A 14804-nucleotide genomic window follows, 5' to 3' on the forward strand; every position below is an offset into this window, starting at 1 on the left:
AGGACAGAAGTCATACTGTCACACTGACTATAGGATGAGTCAAAGACAATATCTGGAAACACAATAAACTGGATGATAAAGGCGGTTGAAGAAGCCCTGGGAGGAGCAAGGTTTAGCTTATCTCCTCTTCTTCCTCATCTATTCACCTATTTCAGTTGTTACATTTTTGAATAAAATTTCCATCTTGTGCTCAGATCTCCAAACATGTAAATGAGGCATTTTCATTTTCAAGCATGTTTCGCTGTTTTGTACAATTCTGTGAGTTTTGACCAATGCATGACTAGTTCAGTCTATAATGTTGCTGCCATAAAAATCCCTCAAACTACTCAGCTCCTTCTTCTTTCACCAGCTCCTGTGACCCTCTCATTAATTTACTGTTTCCACACTTTTGTCTAGAGATGAAAAGTTCTGTTTGCTACAGAACTGAGAGCATGTTGTATGTTGCCCTTTAATACCGCCTGTGTCTACTTAGCATTGTGTATTAAGGTGCTGTCATGTCTTCCTGCGCCTCGGTGACTCCTATCTATCAGTGTAAGTATTGTTTGCACAAATGTGCCAGAGATTATTTATCAATATTTTCGCCATTATATTGGAATGATTATGATCCATCAAACAGAATATTCTGCCTTTTATGTCCTAAGTTTAAGATCACTTAGATGCTATATGTTTCAAAATAATGTCAAATTCTCATGTATTGTAAGTCAAAACACTTATACAGCTTTTAAACTGAAATGTTCTGTTTTAAGTTACTAAATTCCAGGTATAGTTTATTTTGAGAAGCATGGCTTTGCTGACCCATTGCTCACTGGCATGCTCAAATAAGATAGAAAAAAAATTACTTGTAGAAGGTATTAGAAATTTGTTCTTCTTTCTTCGTGTTTGAGGTGCTAGACCCACTCCAATGAAGGATGTTTCTAAAAGTATACAAATATGAAAAGAAGGCATAAAAAGGACAGGAAAACTCAACTGCTGCCAACCCCCCCAAAGAGGAGAACGCTTGAGTGGGTAGAGCTTGAGTGGGTAGAAAGATGGAAAATGGTCAACCCATCCCTTGAAAAGAGATAGGGTTTGGTTAGACCAACACTGACACAGTCATATGGAAGAGGCAAATAGAAACATTTGAAAATATTAAGAGCCAGCTTTCCCTATTTTAAGGAAATGATTCCTCTTCGTGTGTGTGTGTGTGTTAAGAGCTCATTATAGTCCCAGTGCAATGATTACAAGTTGAAGACAATGATAACTGCAGAACCTGTCTCTCACCGTCCCTGCTCAGGATCCTGCGCACTGTAGGGCACTGCTGCTTTCAAGACAGCGACTTTTGGGACACCACTCACCTTCAGTGTCTTCACAGTAAACAGCAAGCCTACTCAGACTTCCCAGGTAGCTTTTCTGGACATCTCAGAGGTTTTCAGGCTGTTAGCCGCGGCAGGTCTTCGGGGGCCTACAGTGATGACATCAGAACGTCGTTTGCGTGGACTGCTGTGCCGTTGGCCAGGGTGATCCCCTCCTATTTCTAATTGAACTCCTGTTCCGTGCTTACTCTAAATAAAGCTAGTCACAAATCCACAGTGAACCTCAGCCACCCCAACTGCTGCTCCGGTTAAGAAGGCAGCAGAGCGCGCTTCTGCAAGGAGCACGCATGCGCAATATAAACGCAGGGTCACTTCCGGCAAGAGTCTCACAACTCCTGCACCTGGCACCGCGTGGGCATTTAAACAAATCTGACCCAGGAAGCAATTTTAAAGATGCCACACTTCATACTACACTTCTGCTGCATTTCCTCTATCGGCAAATTTCCTATCTTCAAATATTAAGAACTCAGGGCGTTTTGCCGGATAGAGACAGAGTTTTGAGCATGCAGATCCTGGGTTCCAGGGCCTCTGAAACACCAACAGGCAGATTGCTCTCCTTCTGAGGCAAGAGGGCAGTGCTGGGCAGTGCTGCTCCTGAACGAAAGCTAAGTCCTTCCGCATACTTTCTTCTCAAGAGGGGAAAAGCCTTTATAATTAGCTGCTGGGAAGACATCGTCCTTGACGAAGCTCTTCACTCTCCCGACCGTCTCTGCATCTTTCTGTCGTTGGTGGTGGTGGTGCTGCTGCTGCTTCTCAACAATCTCCAGCATTTTGGGTGATGTACATCCCGAACGGAGATGCTCTTACAGTGTAACAGCTCTGTGGCATCAGTCACCTTCAGGCCCTCCTTGGAAAGAACATACTCGATGATCAGACAGGTTTGCCGTGGTTACTCTCTCCTTCTGCAAGATGCTTGGTACCATACTCCTTTGTTTCCGTCCTTCTAATGAGCGTGGGGGATGTGATTGGTTGAACAGGTAACTGTAGCTAGTGGCGATGCCGTGTAGGGAACCCCACACACGCTGTAAAAACTGACCCCCCCACACACACATTTTTGACAGTTTGGAACGAAATGTCTGCGACCTGATTGAGAAGATGTGGGTGGGACGGATGGCCCACACAGGTCAGTGTAGACTAGGGAGGAGAGCTGGCTGTGCAGCACAGAGCTCCCAAACTCGAAAGCTTGCAAGTCATGCAGCTTGATGACCAAGTCGCCCAGGGCCTCTCTAGCTCTTCTGCTGAAGTTATTTCAGTATATAGTCCCACGGTTTGCTTAAACCCACGGTTCCCTGCAGTCTACTGATGGATTTGGCCTGAAGTATTTGTTATTCAGGTTGACATTGATGTCTTTCTCACTCTGCCCACTTTCTGCATCTATCACTTGGTCATCTGCTACGAGGAAGACCTGCTTCTTTGCTATTTTGCACACTACCAGAGGATGTATTGTATAGCTGCTTTCACAGACTAAACTTAAAATTTCCAGTCACATCATGAGTTACCCCATTCCATCCATGGAATTAGCTATTTCCAAGGAGATTCCATCTTTCAAGTTGAAACTAATGTAGAATACTGAAGTAAGTAGACTGGGGTGAATTTTCTATTATTTAACATGAAGATAATGTGAGGAACAGCTAGCCAATTTAATGGAAAATAGAAACATTATTATTTAATCAAATGTGGTGTTTTATGGTAAATTTACTTTTATTCTTTTCTTTATTGTAATACAAATACTTTAAAGTTCATTTTTATTCCTGCCTGAGATACAAGTTTTATAGCATGAATAACACACTTTATTAGTTTTAATATACTATGTCCTATATATATATGCATATATATATTATATCAAAACACGTGTTTGTATTAAAATATTACTGAGTATTTAGAAAAGCAATTTAAAATTTACAGGAAAGTTCTAAGAATAATTGTGATCTATTTACCCAGAGACTTCATTTAGCATACTCTCTTGTTTTATTATTTTACCTGTCCTAGTTAGATGTCTCTATTAAGCTAAAACATTAATAAACATTTTAAATAAAATATTTCCTATTAATCTCTCTATCCAGTAATCCTGCTGGAAATACTCTTTGTTTGGGTTGTAAAGTAGAGGTATGGACTCACTTATCTGCCTTGGATATTCAGTTAATGATGATATTTCTCCACTTCTTGGCAATATTATTGTTGTCAGCCTTCATCTGTATGAATATGACTATATTTCTGAACCTTCTTCTGTTCCCCACTAGTCCATTTTTTAAAAGAAGAAGCATGGGTGGAGTTTACCTCCACTGCCTACAACTTGACCCTTGGTGACTGGACGTAAACCCTGAGTCATTAACTTATATGTTAAGTAATGTTAACATGCCACTTTTTTGGGTGGGAGGCTATGCTTGTTAGCTAGCAAATGCTATCTATCTGTGCAGCATCATGACCGATGGTATTTGTAGACCCGATTTGCTCTAGTTGAGTGTCTTTTTTAATTCAAATACTCATTCTATGAAAATTGGAAATGAGTCTGTGAGGTTGGTAGGTAGTATTTTATTAATATACATTAATATTTCAGCTTAGTGGGAGAATCTAAATAGAAAAGTAAAATAGTAAGGCATGGAAAACTATCTTAAGATCTTGGCAGGAATGTATTGTTTCATTTTTCTCATGTTCTTTCTTTTTTTTCTGAGGTAAGTACTTTCTATGTAGCTGAGGGTAGCTGTAGACTACAAATGCCAATCCTCAAGCCATTTGTTTTAAACAAGATGCCCAAAATCACTAACCATGAAGAAAAAGACCGTATTTATGAAATGTCATTAAATTGTCAACTCTTAATCAAAATGCTTCAAATATTAAAGGACAACACACAGAATAGAAAATTATATTTGCAATGCATTTATTTAACTGAAGGTTCTTACCAACATATGAAGTCCATCTACAGAACAATATAAAATTATAAAGAATAGAGAATTAGGGAAAGACTTGAAAAAATACTATTCAAAAGAGTTAGTCAATGAAAAATAAACAAATGAAAAGATCCAAATTATCTATTATAAGAAAAATGCCAATTAAAAACATGATTATACACAAATATTATGCATCAAAATAAGTAAAATTGAAAGGATTAGAAAAATTAAGTAACTTCAAGAATGGGAAGATATTTTAAAAATCAACAAAATGCTGATGATTATATAACTGCACTTAATCTATTAAAATACTTTAAACAACCACTTTTATGCAGTAGAGTATACGTTTTTGCTTTAGTTTTACTTAATTACAGAGGTTTGTGATAATCATTTGTTAAATGGGGAATTATTGTGTTTTTGTAATGTTAATATTTCTCATCCAAAAATGTCACCTATATTTCTATTTTTCTTTTTCATTGTATTCATTCCTGTAATGGTCCCAAGTATTACTCATGACAGTAAGTCAGTGTAGGCACTTGTCCAAATGGGATTGTCCCTGCAGCACAGGGTATGTTGTGAGGATCTGGCTTGCAGCTATGTCTGACCAGTGTTCCTCTCACTTATGTAGTTCTGTGAAAACAGACTATAAATAACATGGAAATTTCATACTTAAAATGATGAGCATTTTAATATGACCTAAAAATTAATAAAGCCCTTACTCTAGATACCTTCAGTACAACTCCCATGTGATATTTAAAATACTTTGGTTGTTAATAAACTTGACAAATAAAACTGTGGAAACCCAAAAACAACTGTCGAAAAGCTAACTAATTTCAGATAGCATAAACCCTCAAAAAATATAAAGAAAATCACCTGAATAAACTACATTGTATTAAAAAGCAATACCACTCCTAGGCATATACCCAAAATATGCTCAAGTACACAACAAGGGCATTTGTTCAACCATGTTCATAGCAGCTTTATTCGTAATAGCCAGAACCTGGAAACTACCCAGATGTCCCTCAACGGAGGAATGGATAAAGAAATTGTGGTACATTTACACAATGGAATACTACTCAGCAATTAAAAACAAGGAAATCCTAAAATTTTCAGGTATATGGTGGGATCTAGAAAAGATCATCCTGAGGGAGGTATCCCAGAAGCAGAAAGACACACACAGTATAAATTTACTTATAAGTGGATAGTAGACATATAATATAGGATAAACATACTAAAATCTGTACACCTAAAGAAGCTAAGCAAGAAGGAGGTCCCTGGGTAAGATTACCAATCCTCACTCAGAAAGACAAATGGGATAGACATTGGAAGAAGGAGAAAACAGGAAACAGGACAGGAGCCTACCACAGAGGACCTCTGAAAGACTCTATCCAGTAGTATATCAAAGCAGATGCTAAGACTCTTAACCAAACTTTGGGCAGAGTGCAGTGAATCCTATGAATAAGGAAGAGATAGTGGTACCTGAAGAGGACAGGAGCTCCACGAGGAGAGCAACAGAACCAAAGAATCTGGGCCCAAGGGTGTTTTCTGAGACTGATACTCCAACCAAGGACCATTCATGGATATAACCTAGAACCCCTGCTCAGATGTAGCCCATGGCAGCTCAGTGTCCAAGTGAGTTCCCTATAAGGGAAACAGGGCCTGTCTCTGACATAAACTCAGTGGTAGACTCTTTGACCACCCCACCCCCCTGAGGGGGGGATGCATTCTTTCCAGGCCACAGAGGAAGACAATGCAGCCAGTCCTGATGAGACTTGATAGGCTAGGGTCAGATGGAAGGGGAGAAGGACCGCCTCTATCAGTGAACTTGGAGAGGGGAATGGGAGGAGATGAGGGAGGGAGGGTGGAAGGGGGCTACAGCTGGGATAAAAAGTGAATAAACTGTAATTAATATAGAAAATATAGACCTGTATAAATATATAACCTTGCAATGTAAATGAAAAAAATAAATAAATAAAAAGCAAAATACCCATGACGGAAAGAGCAGTTTGTGTCCAGCTGTAAGAAATACTGAGAAGCGGAACAGGTAAGAACCTTCAGGAATCTGAGCTGAGGAGTCTACAGATACATGGGTGCAGAATTAAGGCTCATGTTCTGGGATAGGACCCTGAAAAAAACAGCCAATCTCAATTGTCTGTGTGGAGGAGGGTCGGTGTGTGTGCCTGCACGCACACCCACATGATGTGATGAGAGTCTTCATATACGTAGATCTCTTTGTCTCCATATACGTGGATGCCAGCATCAGGACTGTGATGTACTCTTTACCAACTCAAGCACCTCACAATACCATTTAGATTAAATTATTACATATATCCATATAATGCACACGTAGAACACATAATGCCATTGAATAAAATTTTAGTTCCCCAAAAATATGTAAACATAAAAGAAGGTACCATGTGTGAAACAGTACTATGCATGGAGGGGAGCAGTACTGTGGTGAGGGGAGCAGTACTGTGGGTGAGGGGAAGCAGTACTGTGGGTGTGTGGTGTTGAGGTTCTTTTGGCGTAAGTATAGCCATATTTGTTTCATGTCTACCAGCCATATCATCTTAACTTGCTGCTGACATAAAAGAATCTCTGTACAACATCAGGTTGTCAAAAAACTCTGTTAATGTTCAGCATACTCTGTAGCCTTGTCGCTTCCAGAAATTCCCCAACCATAGCAGAGCTAGCCCCAACTGCCAGGCACACTTTCTAGGTTAGCTAGTACTGCTTGTTGGCAAAATAACTGGAGCCAGAGCTGAGCACCCTGTTTCACCATCTGCCCCCTATGTGAGCCAATTGTGGACTTGATGTTTATAAACTGACTCTGGAAAATGGGTTCATGTCACAAATAGACTCTTAAGTTCCTTTCTGTTCCAGTCTTAGGGTTTGGTGGTGCTGCACTCAATAAACCATCTATATCTGGCTGAGACTGGAGTCTCAGTGGTAACATGGGAAGCCTGAGCAGTAATGTGGGGAGGGGGAGCTATCTGATGCTCACACCTGTTACTGAGATTGTGGCACTAAGTTTGCTCTCGGGAACTGAAGTCAAGCTGAGGCCTCAAGTGCTAGTAGAAAGATAACTTAGCAGAAGGTAAGCTTTTAAATATTTGTGAAATGTTGATCTTCTCTTCAAATAAAAATATAGAGACAAATAGAAACCTGCTTTAAAATATGTAAAGTTGAAGCGGGACTTAATTGTTCTGTTTGTTTGAGACATGGTCTTATTATGTAACTCTGGCTAGACTGTAATTATATGTGTAGACAGTGCTGGCTTTGAATCCAAAGAAGCACCTGCCTCTGCCTCTACAGTCATTGGAGTAAAGGCATCCTCCATCACACCCAGCTAATTTTCTTTTGAAAAGTACAATACCAGATTCACAGTCCTAAGTTTCCCTTTAATATTTAGGGTATCATACCTTCTTTAGGGTCCCTAAGATGTAGTAGCAACGTTTACTATGTGGAACTAGCTAAGAAAAAAAACACACAAGAAAAGCTATTTCTCATGAAAATGTCTCACGTAGAGAGCCATGGCACTAATCCCATAAACTGATTTGGGATTGGCTTTTGGGAAGGTGAACAGGGTAGATTTATATCATAGTTGAAAGCTTCAAGCACAGAATCGATTTAACAGATTGCTCTTGCTCTCCTTTTTGCTCTAAGAACTGTTTGCGCTATGCTACCACAAAGCCTTGAGCCTGTGCCTGGTCCACTTTCTCTTATCTTCCAAGTCTGCCCTGCTGGAGCCCACGGAGAGCGCTGCAGACAAGGTTACTCCCTGGCCAGGGCTCAACACTGAATATAACTTCTGGGGGAAGTAAGTATAAACTTCATGTGAAGGTAACTTTTCTATCCTTTGATATATCCTATTATTCTAGGAATTTCATAATTGAAAATGTTCTCATGCATAATGTTTACAAATTACAGCAATTAATATAAAGTATATTGAAACAAGTGTAGGACTGTAATAGAATTATCTACCCACAGGTCAGAACAAAACTGAAAATTTGCTTCATTGCATTAACATTGTATCTTCATGACTAATGAACACTGAAGACCCTGTGTTGGATTTTGGAATGATAGCAATTCAAATACTGTGTAAGAAATATTTTCTCCCATTTCATTAACATTACTAGTCATGTATTCTCTTTTGCATACTTCTAGTCTCTTTTGCAACCTTCTAGAAGGTTGACAGGAAAATATTTCAGTGGTTGTACACTGTTGTGAAGAAAATTCTCATAATACATCTCTACAATCCTATTTTCAGTGCCTTACTTTAAAACAATATTTAAAAGACAAAGATAATTTGAAGCTGTTATTTATCTAGTCTTCATTTTTAATAATGAAGCCCAATAAGTTAAAAGAATTTTGACCTCTCATCTTTGCTCTTTGCTTCCTAAACTATAATGAATCTAGGAGTCAAAATGTGATACATTTGAACCACTTCAGTGGTTCAAAAAACTAAACCTGATGTGTTGGGGACAAGCTTCCTGCACGTTGTGTGAAGGAATGTGTCTGTGTTTTCAGTTGTTTAATTCTGTACCAGCAGAGAGCGAAGTGGTGGCAGGGTGTTAGTATTGTCCCCTCCATGGCCAGTCACCAGCTTTATGCTTGTAAGATACTGTAAGATCAGGCAGCTTCTCACTGATTCCTTGTGAGGTGGAACAGAAAGTGGAGGGCACAGCTTCCAGAAGAGAGAGGGATGCTGGGAAAGGAGAGCAAATGCAGGAGGTATGGGAGCAGACATGGAAGGAGCAGATGGATATGTACAAGAGCAGAGAGGAGGCCAGCGGTGGGCTGCAGGCAAACTGACAGATAAAGGTTAGATGGCAGCCGAGAATCGGCCCCAACACGTGGCCTAAGCTTTAAACTATAGAGGTCTTTATGTCATTACTTATTGATTCCATGGCAATTCCAAGAAGCTCCTGCTATATCTGGCATATCAATGTGGAGGATGGACTCCAGATGTAGGCAGAAATTCCAGGCTTAGTCCCAAAGTTTCGGACATGGGCCCAGACAAGGGAACTGAGTGCTGGCAGTCCCTGTGGGTAGCAGCCGGTGGTGGAAATCACAGTCAGGCTGAGAGAAGGCCCAGCGGGCAGACGAGGGGAGCAGCAGCTCTGGCATTTATTTACCTTCTGAAGAGTCCCCAGAATGGCAGTCATTCCAGTTTCCCAGGTAAAGGGTGGAGAAACAGCAGCAACAGCAGCAGGGCGGTGGTCATGAGAACACAAAAGGGAAAGTGGAGGAGGAAAATCACTCCTTGCAGTGATGAGTTTCAGCTAAGTGGAAACTATTTTAAATGACACATGATTTTATCTCCCATTCGAAGAGATTTCAAATCAAGGAAGACAGATCTAGGCTATTCAAGTGATGTTTAGCTTATGGTGTAGCCTCTGAGTCCATACAATTCTGTGGCCTTGGTGTAGTACAAAACTTAAAGGAAATCAGAAAAGATCCTCAGGGGAGGGCGTTGTTAATTGAAAATAATGACTACATAACAAACTAATGGAAAAACGTAGAACTTAAGAATCACCCTTGTGAGCTAAGCATGGTGGTGCATTGCTAAACAGGGCTACACAGAGCAACCTTGTCTCAAAAATAAAAAATAAAAAAATAAAATACCTTGAGCATAAGTTTGCATGGTATTTTTTACGGAATAAAATCAATGACTTGAATCAGATATTCAAGTATTTTTTTTGAACACTTTAGTTTCATGAATCAGAGATTATAAAAGGAGCAGTTGCTATATACAGAAACAGAAACTGCAGAAGGGCAGATTCAGCCTGAGATACATCCTCTATGCAAACTGATAACGTGACCAGAAATTTGGTATGAAATTTGTTCTGAAGATTAAATTTAGGAAGGCTCCATGGAAGGATAAGAAGAACTCAATAACAGTGGAGGATCAAGTAACCTCAAAAGGAAAAATGAGGGCTGGGAAAATGGCATAGTAATCTAAATGTGACAATGGGCAAGCATGAGGACCTGAGTTCAAAGCTCCAGCACCCAATCCTTAAAAAAACAAGTGTGGCTCTGAGTGACTGTAGTTGTAATGCTGCACTTAAGGAAGAGGCAGGAAGATCACTGGGGTCAGGTGTGTAGAACACCAGCCTCGCTCTAGGTTTGGTGGGAAACCCTGACTCAAAGGAAAACGGTGGAGAGCTATAGAGCAGAACACTCCAAATTCTCTGCCTTCTGTGCATGCACCGGAGCAAGATCAGTAACAACTCACAAGGAGAGAGGTCAGTGAGAGAGAGTCTGAGAAAGTTCTCATGAGCCAAATCTAAAGTCCAGTCTCCCAAGAAGAGCCTGGCATTAGATGGCAAATATTTAATGACAAGATGAATGAACATTAATTAATATGCTTGTTCGAAAGTCAGCATTTGCTCTTTCTCAAAAAAAAAAGCTTCAGTTACAGGCCTCCTCCCACTAAAATTCTGCTTAAATAGCTTCCTCTGGTTATGCAGGAAGTACAATTAGAGTGAGGTGAGACCATTAGGTGCAGCTTTAGCCATTTCCAGATGATGACTACCCCTGGTAGCCATAGAGACTCATTCAAATGCCAATGTCTTCTGTAAGCCTCTGTCCCCAACGTTGATTTGTGGTGAAGGCTAAGCACAGAGGGAAAACGGCAAATAAAACATTCACCGTTCCCATAAAATACCTTCACATTACAAGAGGATAATCCTTCTTTCAGCTAGCTAAAAACTGACCTTCCCTCGCTCAAAACCGCCTGTAAGAGTCCCAGGACAGGTTGTTCTGACATTCTTTTAACATCATCTCATCATCACAGCCAAAACTAATCACAAGAATATTACCCGTTGACAGGTGCATTTATTCTGTCAATTAAATCAGATGGTTAAATCGAAATGTGCCCCAAATCTCTCTTGTTTGCATTATCCATATTGGCGTTTCTTGGCCGTGGTTCATTGCTGGCTGGAAGTCGTCCAGCCCCCACAGAGTCACTTTGCAATACTGTGCCAGCAAGTTTCCATGCTCGGCAGCAACCGCTCCAGCGAGGCCAGAACAGCACTACAGGACTGACCTGGAATGTTATATTGCTTCACTAAGATTTATTAAAAAATGGAAGGAGGGAGACTTAGATCAATGTTTTTGGAATGAGAGAGGATATATCGCCTCATGGCTAAGCACAGGTGACACGTGGGCAACGAAGCGAAGATGCTAAAGACGGGCAGCAGAAAAAGTGCAAGGAAGGGCAGAGCCGGCCAGATTCTCCCAGCTTTCAGATCCTTCTTTAAAACCCTCTACAAAAGTGAACAAATAATATCAGTCTTCTTCCTAATTTTAAGCCATTATCCCAAGAATTTTTGCAAATACACTGATCAAGGGCAATGAACCAGGATTCCACCGAGTCACGTTCCTCTGTTCCACTATGAAAGTTCAGAGAGTGGGGCTACAGAACATTTTGGCCATAATACCTATTCACAATGAGGCATAGTTAAAGACGGATCTATAATTCAGCTTCCTGGTGTGCAGGGGAAGGGGCAGAACATTTTAGACTCCATTTCAAAAATCCTCTGATTTTTCCAGCCAGTGACACCCTGTGAGCACAGCTGCAAAAATGCCTGGCTTCTGTAGAGTACATTTGAAAACCAGTCTACTTTAGAAAGGATGAATAGAAAACACACGGCAAGACCAGCAAGAAGATCAGAGTTTCTGACTGCGGACAACTCTAAATTAATTCTTTTGACTTGTGGGCATCTTACCCAGCAGACCATTCTTTCGGTAGCTCAGGAGGGCACCACACTCCATTTGCTCAAAGTACCCTGGGACCTCTGCTCTCGCTGAAGTTCTTTGGGTTGTATATTTTCCTCATTCCCCTCCAAGTGTAGTTGGATTGCAGAGTTAAGTTTATGATAATGAATAAAAAATAAATAGGAAAAACAGAAAAGACAAAAATGAAGTGAAGTGAAAAAAGAGAAAAAATCTAGGGGATAAACAAAAGTTGACATCTTAGAAGATAACGGTGGAGTCATTTGAGAATGTCATGTCCTCTAAAGACATGTATTATGTTTGGACATAATACAAACTTCATTCTGTGTATTAGCTACCTGAGAGGGTCTAATGGCCTCTTTAGAGCATTTCAGATTGTCAGATAACATGGATGCTGGTGACTTTTTAAATCTACACATGGTATTACCTTGCCATATACCTTCAATCCCTGTTAACTATATTTAGTTTCTGTGGTATATAATGTACATTATATACCAAAGGAGCCCAGATGATTTTCCACAATGTTTTAGCAAAAGATAAATTACCAATTTTTTATCACGCTTTTTACCTTCAAAGCACAGTATATTTTAGCTACTCATTGCTAAACTAGCTAAATTAATAGATAGCTAAAATTAATAAATAGCTAAATTAATAAATAGGTAAAATTAATAGATCAATCCTCACATAGCACTTAGAGTTTAGACCTGTGTATTATTTGTCTTTGAGGACAGTTATGGTTAAGCAAAGAAATGCCCATATTATCCCATTTAAAAGGCAGTCATTTCTCTTAAGATACACATTCTATCCCCAAGAGAATTAACTAGTATTAAATTTAGCTAATAAACATTTAGAATGTAAGTTACATATGATAAGATATATATTGGGAGTGGCAAGAAAAAAAAAAACAGCTCTCAGTTGTTCACACTCTCCAGGTTAAAGGGTTTATTGCCCAGGAGTTCTAAAATGACACAGCCAGTTCAGCAAAACTGACTTGCTCTCGGGTGAGGAAGAGGATTGGAGAAATCTTCCAACAGGACCAGATGTAGAACAAGGCTTCATTACTACTGTAAATTATTATTTCTTGAAGAAGTGACAATAATTGAATGGAATTTATTTCCTAAAGTTTTAGGTCTACTATACCATATTTAAAAAAAATGTGATAGTAGCTGTCTTTGAGATGTTTCAATGGTCTGGCTTATATAAGAGCTACAACTGAATTACAGGTCTGATGAGAGCACTGTAGGGTTTGGAAAATAGCTTGACTCTATATACTTCAAGGTTCTTTTGCCGGGTTATACATTAAATCAGTGGTTTACAACCCATGGGTTGCTACCGCTTTCGGGGTTGAATATGAGATATTCTGTGTATCAGATATTTGTATTACATTTCATAACAGTAGCAATATGACAGTTATGAAGTGGCAATGAAATAATTTTATGGTTGGGGTCACCACAATGTGAGAAATTATTGAAGGGTCACAGCATTAAGAGGATAGAGAACCACTGCATTAAATGGACGTAAGACAGATTAACAAGGGGAAAAATAGATTCATTATGTATGCATAGGAGTCCCACAAAACATGATTCAAAGAGTACCAGATGATTGAAGCTCATACAAAATCCTGAGCTATAGAAAGCAATGGTGTCTTCTGGAGGAATATAAAGATAAGTTATGAGAAAGCAAAGAGAAGGAAGAGATGGTGCATAAAAGTTACCTTGTCGTGTGGATAAAAATTCTATAAACTAGTGAAAGTTGTGTAAAAGTAGTCATCATCTTATTGTAAATACCTTTTACTAAAGTATAAGTTTGCCTTACAGATATAAATTTCCTTTGCAAAGGGCAGCTCTTCCGAGCTACTACTATGTGCATATTTTCTCAAAATAATCTGCTCAAAATATGCCTAACAAGTATATTTTGGGGTGTCTTATTCTGGTCTCCACAGTCACATTTAGGGATAGTGTGTGCTGAGCCTCAACTGTACTACAGAAAAGGTAAAAGCTACTGTAACCATTTTGTTTTTCAGGTACCACATGAACTATTTTGCAATATCAACACATTAATTCAGTAAGTTTACAAAATGTAGTTTGTTACATGCACCTAATGGATGGAGAAACTAGAACGAAGAGTGTCAAAAAAAGAACTCAGAAGTTACACAGCCAGCATTCGAGTCCTTCTGACTGTAAATCCCAAGCTCTAAATCTGTAGGTTCTGTTTCCACCTTTCACCGTGCTTGGTGTATATCAACAGAATGAGTGATATACCACAAACTTCAAAAGGTGTGGAGAGATATACTCACTGGATGAGAAAGTTATTCCTGGTAATTCAACAATTCAGACTCTACTGAAGGAAAAGAAAAGGAGGTAGGGAGGGCAGGTGGAAGGGAATAGAGAGAAGAAACCAATGGTTTGTTTAAAAGTCCTAATTTTAGTCATTTTGTACAAGACGGAGCTATTTAACTTTTCTATTTTGCTATTAAAGATTTAATAATTATGTGCCCCATTTAAATGGCATTAGAAGGGCTGGGCATAATTTCAAATCAATTAAAAACTGAAACTCTGAAAAACATCTCTAATAGGCTTATGTTTACAATTTTTGTGTGTTGCAGGACTGGAGAGATGACGCAGAGGTTAAGAGTACTGTCTGCTCTTCGAGGGGTCCTGAGTTCAATTTTCAGCAACCACATGATGGCTCACAACCATCTATAAGGAGATCTGGTGCCCTCTTCTGGAGTGAAGATACACATGCAGATAGAGCACTCATCCACATTAAATACATACATACATACATACATACATACATACATACATACATACATACATACATA

The 14804-nt window shown here is 39.4% G+C and overlaps 1 pseudogene; it reads right to left on the reverse strand.

Moving 5' to 3' along the window:
• Positions 1–1818: 1818 nt before the first annotated feature.
• Positions 1819–14804, reverse strand: part of LOC129692417 (uridine 5'-monophosphate synthase-like) — a 28149-nt pseudogene continuing 15163 nt past the window's right edge.

The sequence above is a fragment of the Psammomys obesus genome, unplaced genomic scaffold, assembly GCF_907164565.1.
Source record: "Psammomys obesus unplaced genomic scaffold, mPsaObe1.curated_primary_1811, whole genome shotgun sequence".
Classification (NCBI taxonomy): Eukaryota; Metazoa; Chordata; class Mammalia; order Rodentia; family Muridae; genus Psammomys; species Psammomys obesus.